At 41.2% G+C, this 17,403-nt stretch overlaps 1 long non-coding RNA gene across 2 annotated transcripts in view; it reads left to right on the top strand.

Annotated features, from left to right (window-relative positions):
- The window catches only part of LOC126919458 (uncharacterized), a 251,512-nt gene that overhangs the window by 108,550 nt on the left and 125,559 nt on the right, over nt 1–17,403 (top strand). The window lies entirely within an intron of this gene.

The raw sequence follows: 17,403 nt of genomic DNA, 5'->3' as shown, positions 1-17,403 counted from the left end.
TGTCCAGTCTGAGTTCGCGTGGTTTCATAGTTACCGACAACTTTCTTAAGTTTCTCGCGCATCAATGGAAAAACTCGTATAACACCGTGGATTCAATTGAAATCCGTAAGTGGATTTGGTTGGAGATCCGCGATAATTTACCTTTTAGCGGAACAATTAAGTTTTTACCGAGCTTGTTCTCCCCTCTGGTCGTCGATCGCGATCGTTCGAATGGTTCTCGAGCTGCAAAGCGGGAAAGAAACCGCTGCGCATAAACAGCGCGTTCACATGGCATCCATGAGCTGAGAGTAAGAGTGAAAGAGAGAGAAAGAGAGAACCAAGTCTTGCGCGGCTCTTACGCGGAACAGGTGCTGCTCGCGATTGTAACGGCGCGCATTGTTACACTGTAACCCTGTACTCGGCGAGATACGTAATCTTAATACGTGGTCTTAAACTATGTCGAAGAATGTCAGACACGAGGACGATAGACGGAGAGAAAAACGCACGGAGAAAAGGGAAAAATGGTAATGATCCTAGGTTGGTCCTAAATAAAGCTTTATGTCGTATCCATTTCATGCGTAATTGCAGCACCGTCGGGTAGATAGAGCAGCGACGCGACGGGGTGGCGGAGCGTGGATACCTGCCATACGCGCCGGTAATTAAATTCTTTGAGAGAACGATCGTGGAATGTACAGGCCGGAGCGCGCAATTAAAAGGGAAACGTTTCGTTTCGTTGCCCCAAAGGACTCTGGTAATTAAAAGAATACGGCCCGTAATCGAGCCGAATCCTTCGCCAGTTTTTCTTTCTCTCCCCTTCTCACCCCATCCTTTCTCATTTTTGCACTCCTTTCCTCCCTCTTCCTTCGCTTTAATTTCTTCCTTTCTTGCTATCGTCGCCCGAGTCTGCCTTTTACCGTCTGTAACTTTTCGCGAAAACTGTCCGCTAGGGATGGGAACGCAGCTTCGTGGAAAGCTCGTCGAGTAGCATGCTAATATTCTTTTTCACCCCTCTCACCATTTCTCTGATGGTGCTCACTTTCCTTTTTCTTTTACCTTTTATCCGTGACGCTTTTACGAGAAGCGAGGGTACCAACCGATTGAAATAGTTCGCAGCAATTATCACGCAAGAGTACCACTTCGTCGACGACTGTTTTCCACCCTTATCAAACGAAGGACCCCTTCGCCATCCGCCTAACCAATGGCGCGAGAGAAAAAATCATTATCTCAGTCCAGTCGATGGTCTTTCGTTTAACGCGTACGAAAAACCGTGCTCTCTCTTCATACGAATGGTCGATTTACGATAAAACTTTTATGGTTCTTTTCAATTCATCTTCTGCCTTCCCTTTGAATTCTTTTTTACTCGCTTAACTTTTTGACCCGTCATTTCGACATGCGGTGCTTTCTCGATCGAAAAAATTTGGAAAGCGTTCGCTTTCCATCGAATCTTCCTCTTCTTTTAAACGAACCTGCTTTGCACATAACGCGTCTCGACAATTAAATTAATTTAGGTTAAAGTCGTGTAATTCACTTATTTCAAAATTAAACGATTTTTGCCGGCCTGAAAATGGAACTGATGCCGAGAGTCGAGTTCAGAGACGAAAATTGTCTACGGGGGGTAGGGAGGGGGTTGCCATAAACGCGAGACGAAGAGACGACACTACGAAGCGAGAGAGGGAATACTTTCAAGTTTTATTGGCCTGGCGTGACTGATTCGTCACGCTTTCAGGTGCCGCTCAAAAATTCGACTTGATTAAATTTTTGATCAAATTACTTTCAGTTAAATAAACATGCAGCAGCGAGTCAGCTTTACAATGCTGGTACTCCCGTCGCTGGAAATTCGAAAGTGGAGATTAGTAACCTTCCCCTGTTCCAATTTCCAATATTTTTCTACTCGATTGATTGTTTTACAATCAACGAATCTTTTAAAATGATTTTTTAGCTTTCTGTTACATAGATAATAAACAAGAAAATAGGAGAGAAATAGAATTCTCTTGAAATATCTTAATTCTTCCGACTTTTTCTTCAAACGGCTGTTCATATTTCTGGACGAAGAAACAGCAGTAGTTCGCCACTAAAACAAAACGCAATTACCCGAGGCCGGTTGCCGGGTGAAATTAAAAAGTCGACGAATCAACAGAAGATAATAGAGGTTCGGGCAAGTCTCCAAGACTAAGACGTACTTACATCTCTACAAGAAAATTGATTTACAGGATCCGTTAATTAATCACCAGACTAATGGCCTGCGAGAATAAAGCTTGGCTTGAATCATGAACTGCGAGAAGGAGAATAAGCTGAAATATCATTCCGATTCATTACTCGACGACTATTCATGACTTTTCGATGTGTTTGAACTCCGGTGACACAATCTCCATGATCAGTACACCTATCGTAACTGCAGTGCGTTATCATTTTAAAATGATTTTGTATACGAATTATTTTATTTAATTTACGGTGGATGTTAAACGCGTCGTTTTAAATGACGAAACGAGTTAATACTTGATATAATCAGATGTATTTAAAATTGTTCCAAGTATAGAATACAGAGTAATGATTACTGAATACGAACTACCATATACTCGACACTGACTGTCCTAGAGAGCATGTTCGTTTATTTACACTGGCCAGGGGAGTACCGGAGAGTTTGTATTCGACTCCGGTTCACGGTTGCACGTAACGACGATATTGTTTTGTTCGGAGTTTGTTTATTATTACATTTCGTACATGGAGACGGTGTCAATGCCCCGAGGCAAAACAACAACATGAGTCGATCTCGATTCGCATCGTCCCATGACTCATGTGCCGCTACAGGTTCAACCTAACTTTTAAATAGCTTTAATAAAAAATGAAAACACTTTCTTGCGCGACTTGTAAATGATTTGGACTAGAAATAACGTAATTTCGAAGACTCTATGTGACTTCTAAACGACTTAGAAGAATACTAATAACGCGACCTCGATAATCATTCTAAACGCTAGATTGGATGGATTTTAGATCGCAATGAATAGGTGCAGGGAAAGGAGTGGACAAAAGCTGCTTTTCTTCGGCTTAGTTATTCGCGCTTCGTGTAGAGGGTGGAGCGTAACAGCCTGCAATATAACGGGTGGCGTCGTTTTCCGCCCCAAGAGGGTTGTCCGCGCCAGCGGGGTCTGTTGCGAAGGGCTGGTAATGAGACTAATAGACACGTACCGCTCGTAAAAACTGCTTGCGCGAGTTACTAAAGTTAAATGTTGGCCCGCCGCTAGCTAGGGGCTGGGATGCAATTTTATTTTGCGGTACTTTCTTGCTAACACTACCTACTATGTCACATTGTCGATGAATGGAAATTAACAACGTTTTCGTTCCTGCCTCCGACGAATCATTGCCGCATAATTAACGATCATTCAGGAATGACAACGCGCACGCTTTCACCGAATTTGACACCTGATCGTTTTCGGTTTCCATTGGGCAAACCACAATTTTGATTAACTGATCTCATCGTTCAACCGCTTCAGATTATGGGAGTCGGGCTACGACTGTCATTTATCGTATATTTAAACGGCATGTGTATATCATTGAGTAGGATTTAATAACTGAGAATGAAAAATAGGGCATGAAATTTTGTACGATGTGTTGTGTATAATGAAAATTGTTTTGAATGTTCCACGGAACACCGAGTAAACTTACGTCGTTGGAATCTGAAGATTAGCCACCCTCGTTTCACGTCAAGGGGTTCTTAAGGCAGTTAATGAAAAAGCGGCAAAGTCGAATCATCTTAGGGAGCAAAGATGCTCGTGTCAGAGGAAGCTCTACGTTTTAAAAGCAATCAACGTCATGATGTAAAACTTTTTCTTCCTACTACTTCTACGTTTAAATTAACCAAAGAGAAATAAACACAGAACATTCTTCTGTCTTTTATGTGAACGATCTGAATGGAATAAAATGTTTGGAAGTATCTTCCCCTTAGAGTCGCTCATTGCAATGCACCCCCTCGAAAGCACAAGTCATGCACTTCATCGCTAGTTTCTATTCATCGATGCGGTTATTTAATCAAACATTTCTCCCTGGTCGGCGTTAACAGTGGAGGGTGCGACCCTTCTCAGCACCCATGTACAATCGCAAGGGATAGAAAGCATTTCATCCGCAGAATCCGACCTTCCAACGGCAGTTCACCTTCCCCCGAACCGACTGTTACCAGTGAGACAGACCGATAACGTTGGATCACGATATAACACTTACTTTTCCGGCCATTTGTCGGGATTTGTTGGAGCTGGGGTTCGCGTGGACTCATCTTGAGGTCACCAAACAATATGCTACCCCTCAAGGGTAATTCTTCCACCCTTACACTTATATATCGTCAAAATAATCGTAAACCGCGAAGTGGATTTCGTACATTGTTTTGGAATTCTATTTGCATACTAATTTGGTAAAATAATTTCTAATAAATTTTTAACTCCTTCACACTCGTGTCCTACGTAACATTGTATTGGATTGTCCGGAAAGTTCTGTGGAGTACGATTAAACGTGTTGGTGTATATAGTAACGAGACGAGTTGATACTTGGCGTAGTCAAATGTATTTAAAATTATTTGCAGTACAGAGTTAGTCGTCGTTCGCTCAGTGTTGCTCGATATTAATTCGCTATAAGAATGCTCGATACCCACTGATTTCTTAACGATCGTGTTCGTTTATTTATACTGGTCGGGGGAGTACCGAAAAGTTTAAATTCAACTTCGATTGGCGGTTGAATGTAGTGGCGACATTGTTTTGTCCTGAGTTTGTTTATCGTCACGTGTGTACGTCAAGACGATGTCAATGTCCCGGGGCAAAACAACAACATGAGTCGCTCTCGATTCGCATCGTCCTCTGACTCATGTGCCGCTACAATTCGTTCCGGTTTTTGAGGAATTTGGTCGACGTGAAAGATCACATTAAAAAGTTCTTCGTCGAAAAACCTGAGAGGCTCAGGAAGAATCGAACATTCAAGTTGCGCAAAATATGGAGAAACGTTGTGGAAGAAAATGACACCTATATAATTCAATAAATGTACATAGAATCGAAATGTAAATCGGAACGTGGTTTCCGGCCGATTCGATACTTAATTTTGCTGTGGTCTACGAATATTTTATGTCTCTTTCTCGCTTTAATGTCCACCGAAAAAATATTTCTAACTTTAATTTTTTATTTTAATTTTAATTTTTAAAAACATTTTTTATCGTAAGATACGATTTAATTGAAAATGATCCAAACGACACAACAGAGTTAATTATTGATTAACTGCACGATAAATGTATGTATTCTCGGCAAATTTAGTTTCAAATTTTAATGCGTTACATCTTCTTTACTGAACACGAAGAGACATGTTTCTATTAATAATTAATAGAAGATCATTTTTTTCGGACAAAAAGAATTTCGGTCCTAAAGAGTTAATTCTTTTCACCTTCTAAACGTTAGCTCTTAATTTATCAGAAATGTGTTTTCGTTCTGTTATCGAATTATTTTATTGATTTAGTAATCGGTCGCACGCAACATTAGAATCAACATAATCGACACCTAGCTGTGGTAAAATCAGAATGAAGTGTGAACGAAAGGCGTAGAAATTTCCATAAGAAGTCGTAAAAACGTCGATTGCGCAGATAATCGGTTAAATATGTTCCATACAGAATAGAATTTGGTATTCGACTATTTGAATTTTATGGACATCGTACTTTCTACGAACGATCGATAGCGAGTAACACGTTTGTTTGAAATTCATGTTCTTTTTATTTTTACTCACAGCTGGATTCCCATCTGTGTCCACATTTTTCTAACCGAGGTTCAAGGTAAAAATTTAGCTCTTAAGTTTTAATTTTTAACAATGACAATTCAGGTTCGTAGTTCTCTTTTGCTATTATACAGCAATCGAGCCTTGAAGACACAGGAAGTTGCAACGACTATTTATAGTTTGTTAGTTGTTATAAACGGAACTCGTAAATATTACTCAACCATGAAGTCGACATAATAATCTTTAATGATACGGTAAACGAACAAGACACGATGGGTCGACAATTAAATTGTCGATAATTTTTAATTTATAAAAATAGTCAAATAATTAGAATCTTTTATTTAGAGTAATTGTAAGTGGATGTAATATGGTCTAGCATATAATACTTTGAGTCAAAAAATATAAAGAAAAACATTATTATATTTGCAGCTTTAGTGTAGGCATTTGTCGAGTAGTAACAATTTAGAATTAGGTAAGTAGGTACATTTCAAGAAAGGAATGAACTGCGTATCTTATTTTTAACGATATATATAAATTAAAACGACGAATGTGACATAACAAATATGTAACAACTGCTAGTTTTATTCACTATTTTAAGAATCATCCGATCATTTTCCTATGTTCTGTCGAATCACACATTCATCACATCCACATAAAAGGAATGACATATCAGGAATAAATATCAAACAAAAGACAAGTATTCACCCGTACTTAATTGCATAAATGCTTTCTAAAGAAACTCGTGATAGTTTGTCTGGCAAATGAACTCCAACCTTTAACAACGTTCATCGTTTCATTTAAACAACAGTCGAAAACCCTCTGTTACAGCTATGTCGAACGTCTAAACAATTTTCTATTCGGAATTCGACCAGTGTATTTCCAATGGCCTGGTACTATCGGCGGAGCAAAACGTTTATATTTACCGGCCGGTTCAAGACAATAAATCGCTCTCGGCGAAGCGTGTCGTCGCGATGGCGCGCGCTTGCTCGTCGTCGGGGCGGCGATCGCTGAGCGTGCAACAATCAACGCGTCCTCAAAGAGAACGTTGTAGCGAAACCATTAAAGCTCGTTCGGTGACGTTTCACAAGAGGGGTTTAATACGTCGGAAAGCGCATCGCCTGGTGCGTTTGCGAGCGAAGCGAGCGTGCATCGAGGAGGTCGTGCAAAACCAGCGCGATTTCCGCCGATAATTTATGGCGATTATTATTTTCGCGCGGTCTAGAGAGAAAGAACCGAGAGACAGAGGAGACTTGGCTCGACGAAGAGGGTCGAATTGAAAGATAAAGAGAGACAGAGAGAAGAAAAGGGGAAATGGAGGGGAGGTAAAAAGGAGCCCGGTGAATCAGATTTATCGCCGGTTTCTGAGTTATAAGGCGGTATAGGAACCGAGTCTAAGGCTCGTAAGTCATTCTGCATGTACGTGTGTACACGCTCGAGCACTTGGTTATACGCGCGTCTCTTAGCGAGCAGAAAGTAACGAGAAGATCCGCGAGAGGCAAGGGCAAGGAGCTCTTTGTTCCTGATTGCACTGTCGTGCTTATAATTAGCAACGGATCGCGGGAATTCATTGTGAATAGTATCCACGTGTACGATGTCGAATCGCTTTGGTGTCGTATGCAAACGCGCTGTCCCCCCTGGTGTAAATTCCTGTTCGATGTACATAAACGACGAACTAGCTATTCGACGATTCACTTTCATTTTTCCTTTTATTCTTCGTTTTTCACAAAGAATAAAATAACGAGACGTATAATTGTATCGCGTACAGACAGACCAGGGTTTACGGGCTAAATCTCTTCGATGGAATAATAAGACTAGAAGAGTATACGAATCATCGTTTTGTGGAAGGACGGTCGGTCATCGTAATCGCGGCTCGCGGGGTCACAATCATTTATCACACCCCTCCGGCCGACGTAACCCCCTCGATGATAGATACCTGGCGGAGTGTACTTCGAATTTTCATCGAGAAATCAAGAGAGCGCGGCTGGTGTATTCTTCTCGCGGCGGCGCGATAAATCGCAGGAAAAAAGCACGCCGAGCAGAGAAAATCAATTTCTTTGATAGATAAATCATACGCGGTCGCGGCAGAATGCCTACGGAGTGCTTCCTGAACAAATGTTCGTGGAAGCCCGTAATACATAGCGATCCTTCGAGATACAGAAAGTCAGTCACTTATCACTGGGCCCGTACTGCAGCAAGAGAGTTTTCTTCTTCTCTCTGGAAGAGAGAAGAGGAATAAAATTGGCCGAGACGTTGCGTGTACCTTGAGAAATCGCGGGGGCGGCTTGGCCACGATAGGGGAGGTAAAACACAAAGGGGGAGGGATAGGGAGAAGGAGGGGGTGTTGACCGCGCTTTACAGATCGGTGAAGTGTAAGTTATTGTTTATGGGACCGACGGGATGATCTATCGCGATGGTTGCTGAGTCACGATAGCGCCCAGCGCGAAACCTAGCCAACGCGGCCACCGTATCTAACCCCATTACAGAGTCACCGATGCCGGGACACGATCTCAAATACATAGACCCGGGGTGCTCTTCTTATCAAGGGAAGAACAGTCGTATACACTGTGAACCTTGTCATTAATCAGCTGGAATATTGTATTTTCAGTCCACGAGACTGGCTGGAGGTTTTGACAGGTTACAATTTCTGAGATACTCTATAGATTTTCTAGCGGATGTTTCAGAAAGTTGGTGTGAAACATCAGTAGCATATCATTCGTGGGAATAATAAACAAAGTGTGAATAAACGTAAATCCAAATACCATGAGCTTCGGAATTATAAGACGTTATAAACTGGGAATTCGTAACACCACCTAAGCCGTAACGCTTTAACTACTTCAGAATCAAAATTCAGACGAGACTTGGACTAACTCGACGACTCGTGAAGAAGGACAGTGAAAATTCGAAAAAGCGACGCAGATACGAATTGCAAGCGTGATTGGTTCGCCGAGCACGAAAATACGCGCGTGTCGTTCCGATCATGAAAATGGTTTCGCGGAAGGCGAATCGGGGCCACCGTGAAGCCAACGGTCAGCTCACGTTGACCTGCGGCCAACTAAAAGAACTCGAATCGCGTAATGCGTGTACACAACGCCGGACGACGACGACGATGAAAACAATGAGGACGACGATCAAACGAGAGGCGCACCGAGTTTTCGCGGCTGGTTTCTTGTGGTCGTTTCGCGCGGGAACTGCCGTACGTTCCCCGGATGACACTCGAACGCTTTTATTACCCGTAATCGGCAGTACTTAAGGCTCGTACACGTGCGCGATAACGTGCGGCGCCTTGAAAGAAATGCCAACCGTCTAATTCCTGCCGACCGCCGGGGAACATGGCGTTGGATCCCCAACCAATCCCTCCTTGACCAGCGATGTTCGCTTTTTTCGTACACGATCATCACACAACGACACTTTCAAAAGGAAGAAATTAATTTTGCATCAAGTGGAAGAACAACTGGCAAAATCATTGATATACTAAAAAATAATCGATCGTTTCGATCTTGATTAAAATTCTCATTACTGGAACAAGAAATACGGAGAATCTTAACAGATTCGAAGCGGTTAAATTCTTTTTGCTACGCTACACAAAACTTGGTGTAAAGTACCGCGTTAGTTAGTCTCTTTAAATCGCAAACATCGGAGGACACGCGATACGATCGCACGAAATGATCGACGACGACAAAAGGAAAAAATACAAGAGAATAAAAGAGAGAGATGCGGAGATTAAATGGAAGTAAAGAGAAGGAGATCGAGGGAGGCCAAAAATTCTCACGCGGATCTAACGAGTGGTAGGAAAGAGCGGCACATTCCGGTATTCAAATCTCACCGCTTGGCAGTTGGAGGGGGAGGGGAGGCAGTAATGGAATGAGATTTCGCGTGTAGCAATATTTAATAAGGTCCTTAGTAAGGGAGCCACCAAGGGGTATAATAGCGAGAGATGGGTGTTGTGAACGCGTCAGCGGAATGGGACCACCCAACTGGGCCCCGTGCCAAGGCCCGCATATATGCGGCTCTGTATACGTGCACACAGGGCCGCCTGAAACCCGTGGAACTCATGGGGTCCCATGGATCACTGCCGCTTCTCTTTCTTCCTTCCTAGCTGGAGGGAATGTCACTCGAGTCACCTAAGTCGGTAGCCGAATTGTTTCCATGCAAACGAACGGGCTACGATTAAGAAAGTGTCCGACCGCGGGTCTTTGGAATGTCGGGCGGCGAGCCACGAAAGAAACTTATCGGAATGTTCATCTTCGTCGTTCTTTTGCGTCTTCTTTCGTCGTTGTCCGTGGTCGACTCCGTAGCGACGAGAAAATTCCGCGACCTGCGCATTATCCGACCAAACGATTCACCCAAACGAGCCGATTCTACGTAGCTGCGTGGAAGGATTCTGCGTTTTTATTGAAACTCGCCGATCAGGTACATGATACTTTTCCTCGCCAACGACTCAATCGCCAGTTTTCTATCCGACGTATCTCGAACGTATCTTAAGATCGAGGGTCGTCAATGTTTGAGAATCGAGGATGCGAACTGGATGTGGAACATTAATGGCGGTCATAAACGGCGATCGTCGTAAATACGATAGAAAACGTGCTCAGCTCCGTTTATTTGACTTGCAAATGTGACTATTCGGGTCTCGATACGCGACGATTAGGCGCGAGGAATGTAATCAGCCTGTTACAATTCGCTAAATACATAAACAGCTCGGAAGTAATTGTTCGTAATGGAATGGTAGCACCTTGAGACTCTGATAATTTTCGTTGAGTCGGTGCATTATATACGCTTTATAAGATAAAATAACCGGTCTTAAAGCAGTATACGAGTCAAGTAGAAGTCGAATTGATCAACTCCATCAAGATAAATCGTTTGATTTCTGAGAAGTCAAGTGCTAATCGTACGTTGTGATTCTACGAACTGATACTAAAATTGACAAATTTTTCAAAAATGAAGTCACTCAGTTTGATTGCCGACCGGTTAGTGTAATGATAGATATATAATATTCCAGTTTTTGAAGTAGAACTTGAAAGCCGAACTGAATTTATCGAAAGCTGGAGGCAGAAGCAAATCACAGACGATGGATCTAATCAAATTCTCGCGGTTCCCTTCGCCATTGCGAATCGATAATCGACGAAGACGCGGCGAATAAGACGTTGCCGTGTCAAACACGAGTTCTGTCCGCCCAATAACTTTAACGATGCCGAAGAGTCAAAGGAGAACATGTCGGGATCATAAGAACGTCTTGGCAGTGCATGCCACATGCGGGTAATTAAACAGAAAATGGACGTTAATAAATTCTCATATACATCGACCGATCAAATCCAGCATCGTGAAATGCTCCACGGGAAGAACAATGCTCTTTCTCATTGGCAAAGATCTTGAAACGAGGATTTCGGTAGTCGAGAAATCGATTTCGTACCTCCTTTGCCAAACGAATTAATAACAGCCGAGGATTTTGCGAAATATGATATTCCTACGAGAATTAAATTCCGAGATAATTTCGCAGGATCTGCATCTGACTATCGAGGAACCTAATTCAGTTTTCTAGGAATCCAATATCGTGCAAGTTTTAGGTCTGTATGCTTTATCGAGATGAAGTTTCATCTTTGCGATGGGATTCATTTCTACTTGATCACTCTACCGTTCAATCCTAGTCAATTGAATCAAATCACTTCAATATTCTCCTTTAAATAGCTCTGCTTTTAATCTCAAACTCTCGGACACCATATTGAAAAGATTAATTTAAAAACACGCGACATATTCTGTTTATAGCGATCAACCAAATTATCTATAAAGTTGCTCAATATTATTATAATTTATCGTAACAGAGCTGATGAATTTGATTGCTACATGACTCAAATATCTCATCCACAAATACCAAAATGTTAACGCCATAAAAAGCTAAATTCCTTTTGCCTAATAAAAAATCCCATGCATTCGTGTTTAAGGTATATGACGTTAAGCTTTCATCCCTTTTTTAGATTAACTGTATGACTCAAATATCTCGTTCCTAAATGCAAAACTGTTGATCTTCTAAAAAGTAAAATGTCTTATTGCCAATAAAATCGTATTCAACCATTTAAGATATATTTATCCTATTTAAAACATACCGCGCCAGATTTTCACTTTTTCGTAGCAGGTAAGCTAACCCTTAATGCTGCGACATTTAATTGTGAATATCGACTGGCAACTCCAACTTATTCTCATCATACTTCGACTTGCAAATTTTTAAGTGTCAGATTGTAAATGCTATAATGACGTATAAATAATAATATTAAAGTTATTCAAAACAATCTTTATTCGTCTCAGAATATTTATATTAATTATAACTGAGCAATATGTGGAATTTTTTAAAACATTCATTGAGATAGACACACACACTTGGAGTAGAGCGCCGTATATCGATGGTGCTTGAGAGACACACTTGTCGCACACTAACGCTTTGACTGCCACGCCGAAATCACATGTTTATTATTCAAAGCAAAAGGCAAAATAATAATAAATTGATGATTTAAGACGACGTTCTTCCCCAATGGACCGGTTATCTTATTGGTGGTCACGGGTGACCACCGTGGTGCCTTGGTAACAGTTGATAGCAACATATTATAACAAGGCTTGGTTTATTTCAACAAACCATTCGCATTCGTTATTTCGTCGTAAGCAAAACGTCCAGAATATATTCTTGAAACGTATAGAAGATATTAGAAAACAGTATTTGTTCATTCTATAATAGTAAGACGGAGAGACATGATTTCGACGGAACATTCGGCTGAAATGGTGGAGGTCCGCAACAAAAATTATGTTTGTGATAAACCAATGGTAGTGGTAGATCACAACAGAGGAAACTGTGCTGTAGATTTATCAGATCAAATGATAGCATATTCTACGCCACATAGAAGAACCCTCAAGTGGTACATAAAATTAGCTTTAAAGTTATTGCTAAATACATCAATTTAAAACGCGATGATACTCTATAAACAAGCAACAAAAACAAAAATTAAGGTATTAGATTTTAGAATGATACTCGCAATGCACCTTATACATTCACCAGAGCCGTCAAATATACTTATTCGACAAAGATTGCGGCAGGAAGTGCAGAAGAAAGAAGGGCAAGCGTACCTGGCACGAAAATTTTGCAGAGAGTGTTATAAAAAAATGTTAAACAGTGAGGATCAAAAATTGCTAAGAATCGGACAAAAAGGTGACCACCTATTGCCCAGATTGTATCGATGAACCACATTTATGTTAAAGTATTTTAACACAGTGCACCGTTGGATGCAAGATTCTCATTTCTTTTTTATTGATATTCTAATAAAAATGTTTAATTGTTCAATGGGGCACTTTTTATTTCAAAGTATCTTCTATTTATCGATTATATTCAAAATGCCCTAACTGTCAATTTTCACTCAATTTTTATAATTGTAAGAAGTTCAAGCGCTCCGGTCATCAATGACCACCACAGGAGAAACTGTGGCCGATCATATATGACCAACTGGCAGTCAAAGTGTTAAGGGTTAAAAAGATCGTCGAAGAGGGCGGTAATCATTTTCGACGGAGTGGATCTCGCAAGCGAGCAGCCGACCCGTGTGTTTCGTGCCGCGGCTCGGCACATAGGAGAAGAAGGGTAATTGAAAATGTAAATGCCTGGCGAATTAACGATCCGAATTGGAGGTACTCGGAGAGGGCGGGCGGTCCGGGTCGGACGTGCGCGGTGTTCGATGATAATCCGCGGATACCGACGCCGGTGGTACTGGTTCTGTGCGGATAAACGATTGCCAATTACGGAGGTGATAAATTCCGGCGGCGCAAATCGCCGGTTATGCGCTATCGCAGCCGTATACTATGTGCACGCCCGTAATAATTAAGCGATGAACGGAGGAACGGACGATAGGACGATCCGGCGCACACTAGGCTCCCGATACTATGGAATCGATTACGGGTATCGATAGATTGCGATCGACGATCCCCGAGAAACCGACTTGGGTGTTCAAAGGATGCGTTCGGTAACCTTGAATGTAACTTGCGGAACACGTTGTTGCGATTGTTGATTAGAGAATGGTTGCGAAGAAAATGAATGTGGGCAGTTTGTTGGGTTTAGATCTGTACGATTATGGGAAGCATTCTTCATTTAGTTAATTCGAGGTTGTAGGTATATTGTGAATAGCTTCTCTTTTGAATAGATAATTTTGTCTGTACAGAAATTTTGTCGACGGTTATTGATACAAAATTAAGATGAATCGTGAATCATGCAGTATCCATTATCTGTTCTTTTCTTGTGTTTTATAACTCAATCTCTGTTGATGTGAAGCGGTAACACGGCGCGTATACAGTAGCAACTGGAGCGAAGAATTTTATCGCAGGATTGCCTCGAACATCGACAAAACATTCTAAAGTAACCATAAAAGTGATGAACTTCGAGCTATTCCAACTCCAAAAGCAAGAAACACAACGAGCCAGTGGTCGCCATGAAAAGAAGGCGGCTGGATGAAAGTCGGCGTCGCGGTCGGTGCGAAATCGAAGCGTGAAGTCGCAATTCCCGATCGAAATAATCATTTCACAGGGACACTCTATATATAGTATATCGCGAAAATCTGGGTTAACGAGCGTTCTCCTTCGCTCGAATGTGTCTGTATATACACGATCGCGTGCATGTGTATCGCGAACCGCGCTAATTAACCCCGATGCTACCGTTCGATCTCGACACCAACGGAAACGATATCGCTAGTGTAACGATCACCACCGAGAGCAAAAAGTACGACGATTCCTTTTTCGAAGAGATCCACGGTATGCACAAGACTTCTAAGTATCCACGATGGAAACACCTGCTTGCGATTAGCGTGCATCGTTAATCCGCCATCTGAAGAGGGATCGTGAGTTTCAAAGGTAATTGAGAATCGTACGAAACCGTATGTAACTCAGCCTTGAGTCCAAACGTATCGCAGGTAATTACGAATCTTCTGTGCTTGGACGATTAACTCTCCAAGGACCAGTATAATATGCCTGTGTTTTTTTTTCTTCGTCTTTGGCTACTCGGTAAACAATTATCTTTTGCTCTATTAGTACGTCCATTAAACGAGCGTCTTGTTCCATCATGCTAAAACCGGGAATGATTACGTCCCATACTGTCTTACTAAATAAGCGTCTGATACTTCATCAGACGTTAAATCACAAGCCATAAAATGTACGTATCACTGGTTAGGATTAAATGAGGTCCGTTTCTGGCTGTACGATGTTGGAATTTAACAAGAATGTGGGACGCGGAAGAACGGAAAGCACGATAAACGCTAGGAAGAAAAATCGTCGGGCCGAATGATATTAGGAGAAGTGAATCACGATGGGTGAATCGAAACGGATAGGTCGCCGAGTAACTCGGATCCATCGGTGGCTCCGGTCGAGAAACTCGCGAGATAATGGTCGATTTTTTGCTCGATCCGGAGACACAGGCCGAACCGGGGGCTTTTATTGGGGCTTAAGCTGCCGAGAAAAGAAGGTGGCTCCATGATAGATGCGAGCGAACAACAGCTACATGGGTGGCCCTCCCGTCACACGCGACTTACTAGCCACCCCGAAGACATTCGCCGTAGCTGATATCAGACCGCGCCGCGCCGGCTTCGATACGCCCGTCGATCCTAACGACGAATCTGCGTCGACGAAACCTGACGGCCAGGGCGCCGGCGCTTACGTCTCTCGTTTCACTACTCGCTTTCGTAGTTGGCCTGCTCTTGTTACGGTTAGTTTAGATTCTTTGAAATATAGATACATACAGTATTTTGAATGATACTAATTAGGTTAATGACTAATCGTGTCAAGGTAGTATAAATTGTTTTAAGTGTGAAGATTGAAATTGTGAGTACGTTGAGAATTCTATTTTAGTAGAATGGTTCAATTGAAGTCAAGTATATTTTATAACTGGTTTTTTTTTACCGAAACTCGATTCTTCAGAAATACTGGTAAATCGGTTATTTTTTCAAAGGATAGAAACTGTGAATACATTAAGAATCTTGATTCAGTAATATAATTCATTTCGAGTCAAATAACATTATTCATTTATTCATAGTAGAAATTTATTGTTAACAATACTGATAAATTTCTTATATTTTTGAAAAGCTGAATTTCTGGGAACATTAAGAATTTTATTCTGATAATATGACTCAATTGGAGACAAGTATATTGTCTAAATGTCTTTTTAGTGCAAGTCCATTGTTAAAAGGTACTGGTGAATATATTATCTTGTCTATGGGTTAAAGCTGTGAAAGTATTAATTATCTTATTTTAGTAATACCTTCTAATTTAAAGAAAATACGTGTCTAGTTGTTTCTAGTGGAATTGGTTGTTAAAAAGTACTAATGAGTCTTTTGTATTCTTTGATACAAGCTCTACAATGATCCATTTTATAAAAAATGGCGGACCACTCCGAAATTTTGTTCGCGTCTAGACAAACTGAATACACGAACGTGGAGGTGTCGATAAATGGACAGCTATAATTTGTAGGGTCAGAGACAAACCTAGAAAGTGGCCCGAGTCGTGACTAAGGACTTTTTTCATAAGAAGAACGAATTGAAGGACAAGATGACAGAAATTTCTTTGAATATGTTGCAGTGAAAGGAGAAGGATCTACACGGCTCAACATGTATTATATATGTTATATTATATACATTCCTTACTTTGAAAAAACGATGGCGTCATTCGATAAAATTACACCCAATACAATTACGTGGTTCCCTTTTCCTGTCTTCGAAACGTCTAAAAGAAATATCATCTACTCAAAAGTTCAAACAGCGAACATTTTTTCGATGCACTATATCGTAAACGATCGTAAACCGTAAATTAAGAACGAAAGCGAAACGTTGCTATAACTGTACCGAAAGCACGTAAAAATGCACGCACGCCATATTTACTGCGTTGGTTTCCTAGCCCCTTTGGCGGGCATTTATCTCGCGGACTGTCAAGAAAATTGTAAACAATAAACAGGAGGTTGTAAAAGAGCACTCACCGTTGACTGCGTGACGAATCCATAATCCATGGCTAGCGTTAATCTCCAAGGCATAGTTTTCCTCGATTTAATGACACAACTTTGCACTTTCATCGAATTGGCTCATTACTCGCGTTTTCTTTTTGGTGCTACTTTAATTGATCGCAACGCCGCATTGTATGCACTATGTGACGTTGTTATCGACATATGATGTCAGTCACGATTAGTCGAATCGCATCGATATTGTCATGAGATCGAAAAGAATGATACAGTAAATACATAGTAGATATATTGAAAAATATTGAAGAAAGGGTATTGAGAATATTGAAGATGCTAATCCGATCTAATGTGTTATACTTTTCGTTTAACATATTATCACTTCACAGGTTATTATTGATATTATTCAGTTCGATATTACTGAAGGAACGAACACGCTAATATACAAGCAGTCCGTATCTTGTGACGTACATATGACGGACGATGCGAATCACTATTGGTTGAATCGCAACGATATTATCGCGAGAGTTGCAAAGTGAATATTGAAGATGTTAATGCACTTCATCGTATTATATTTTTTACTTTTCCGGTATTGTCACTTTACGTAAAAGAACACACTGACAGTTACAACAATAAATATCGAAGATGTTAACGCGATCTATTGTATTATATTTTTCACTATTGACCGGGTTGCTTCACGAGATCGATAGCATCGTCTAAACCGAGAC

Source organism: Bombus affinis, chromosome 8, assembly GCF_024516045.1.
Source record: "Bombus affinis isolate iyBomAffi1 chromosome 8, iyBomAffi1.2, whole genome shotgun sequence".
Lineage (NCBI taxonomy): Eukaryota > Metazoa > Arthropoda > Insecta > Hymenoptera > Apidae > Bombus > Bombus affinis.
Note: the sequence above shows the minus strand (reverse complement) of the source record. Positions and strands in the feature narration are given on the sequence as shown.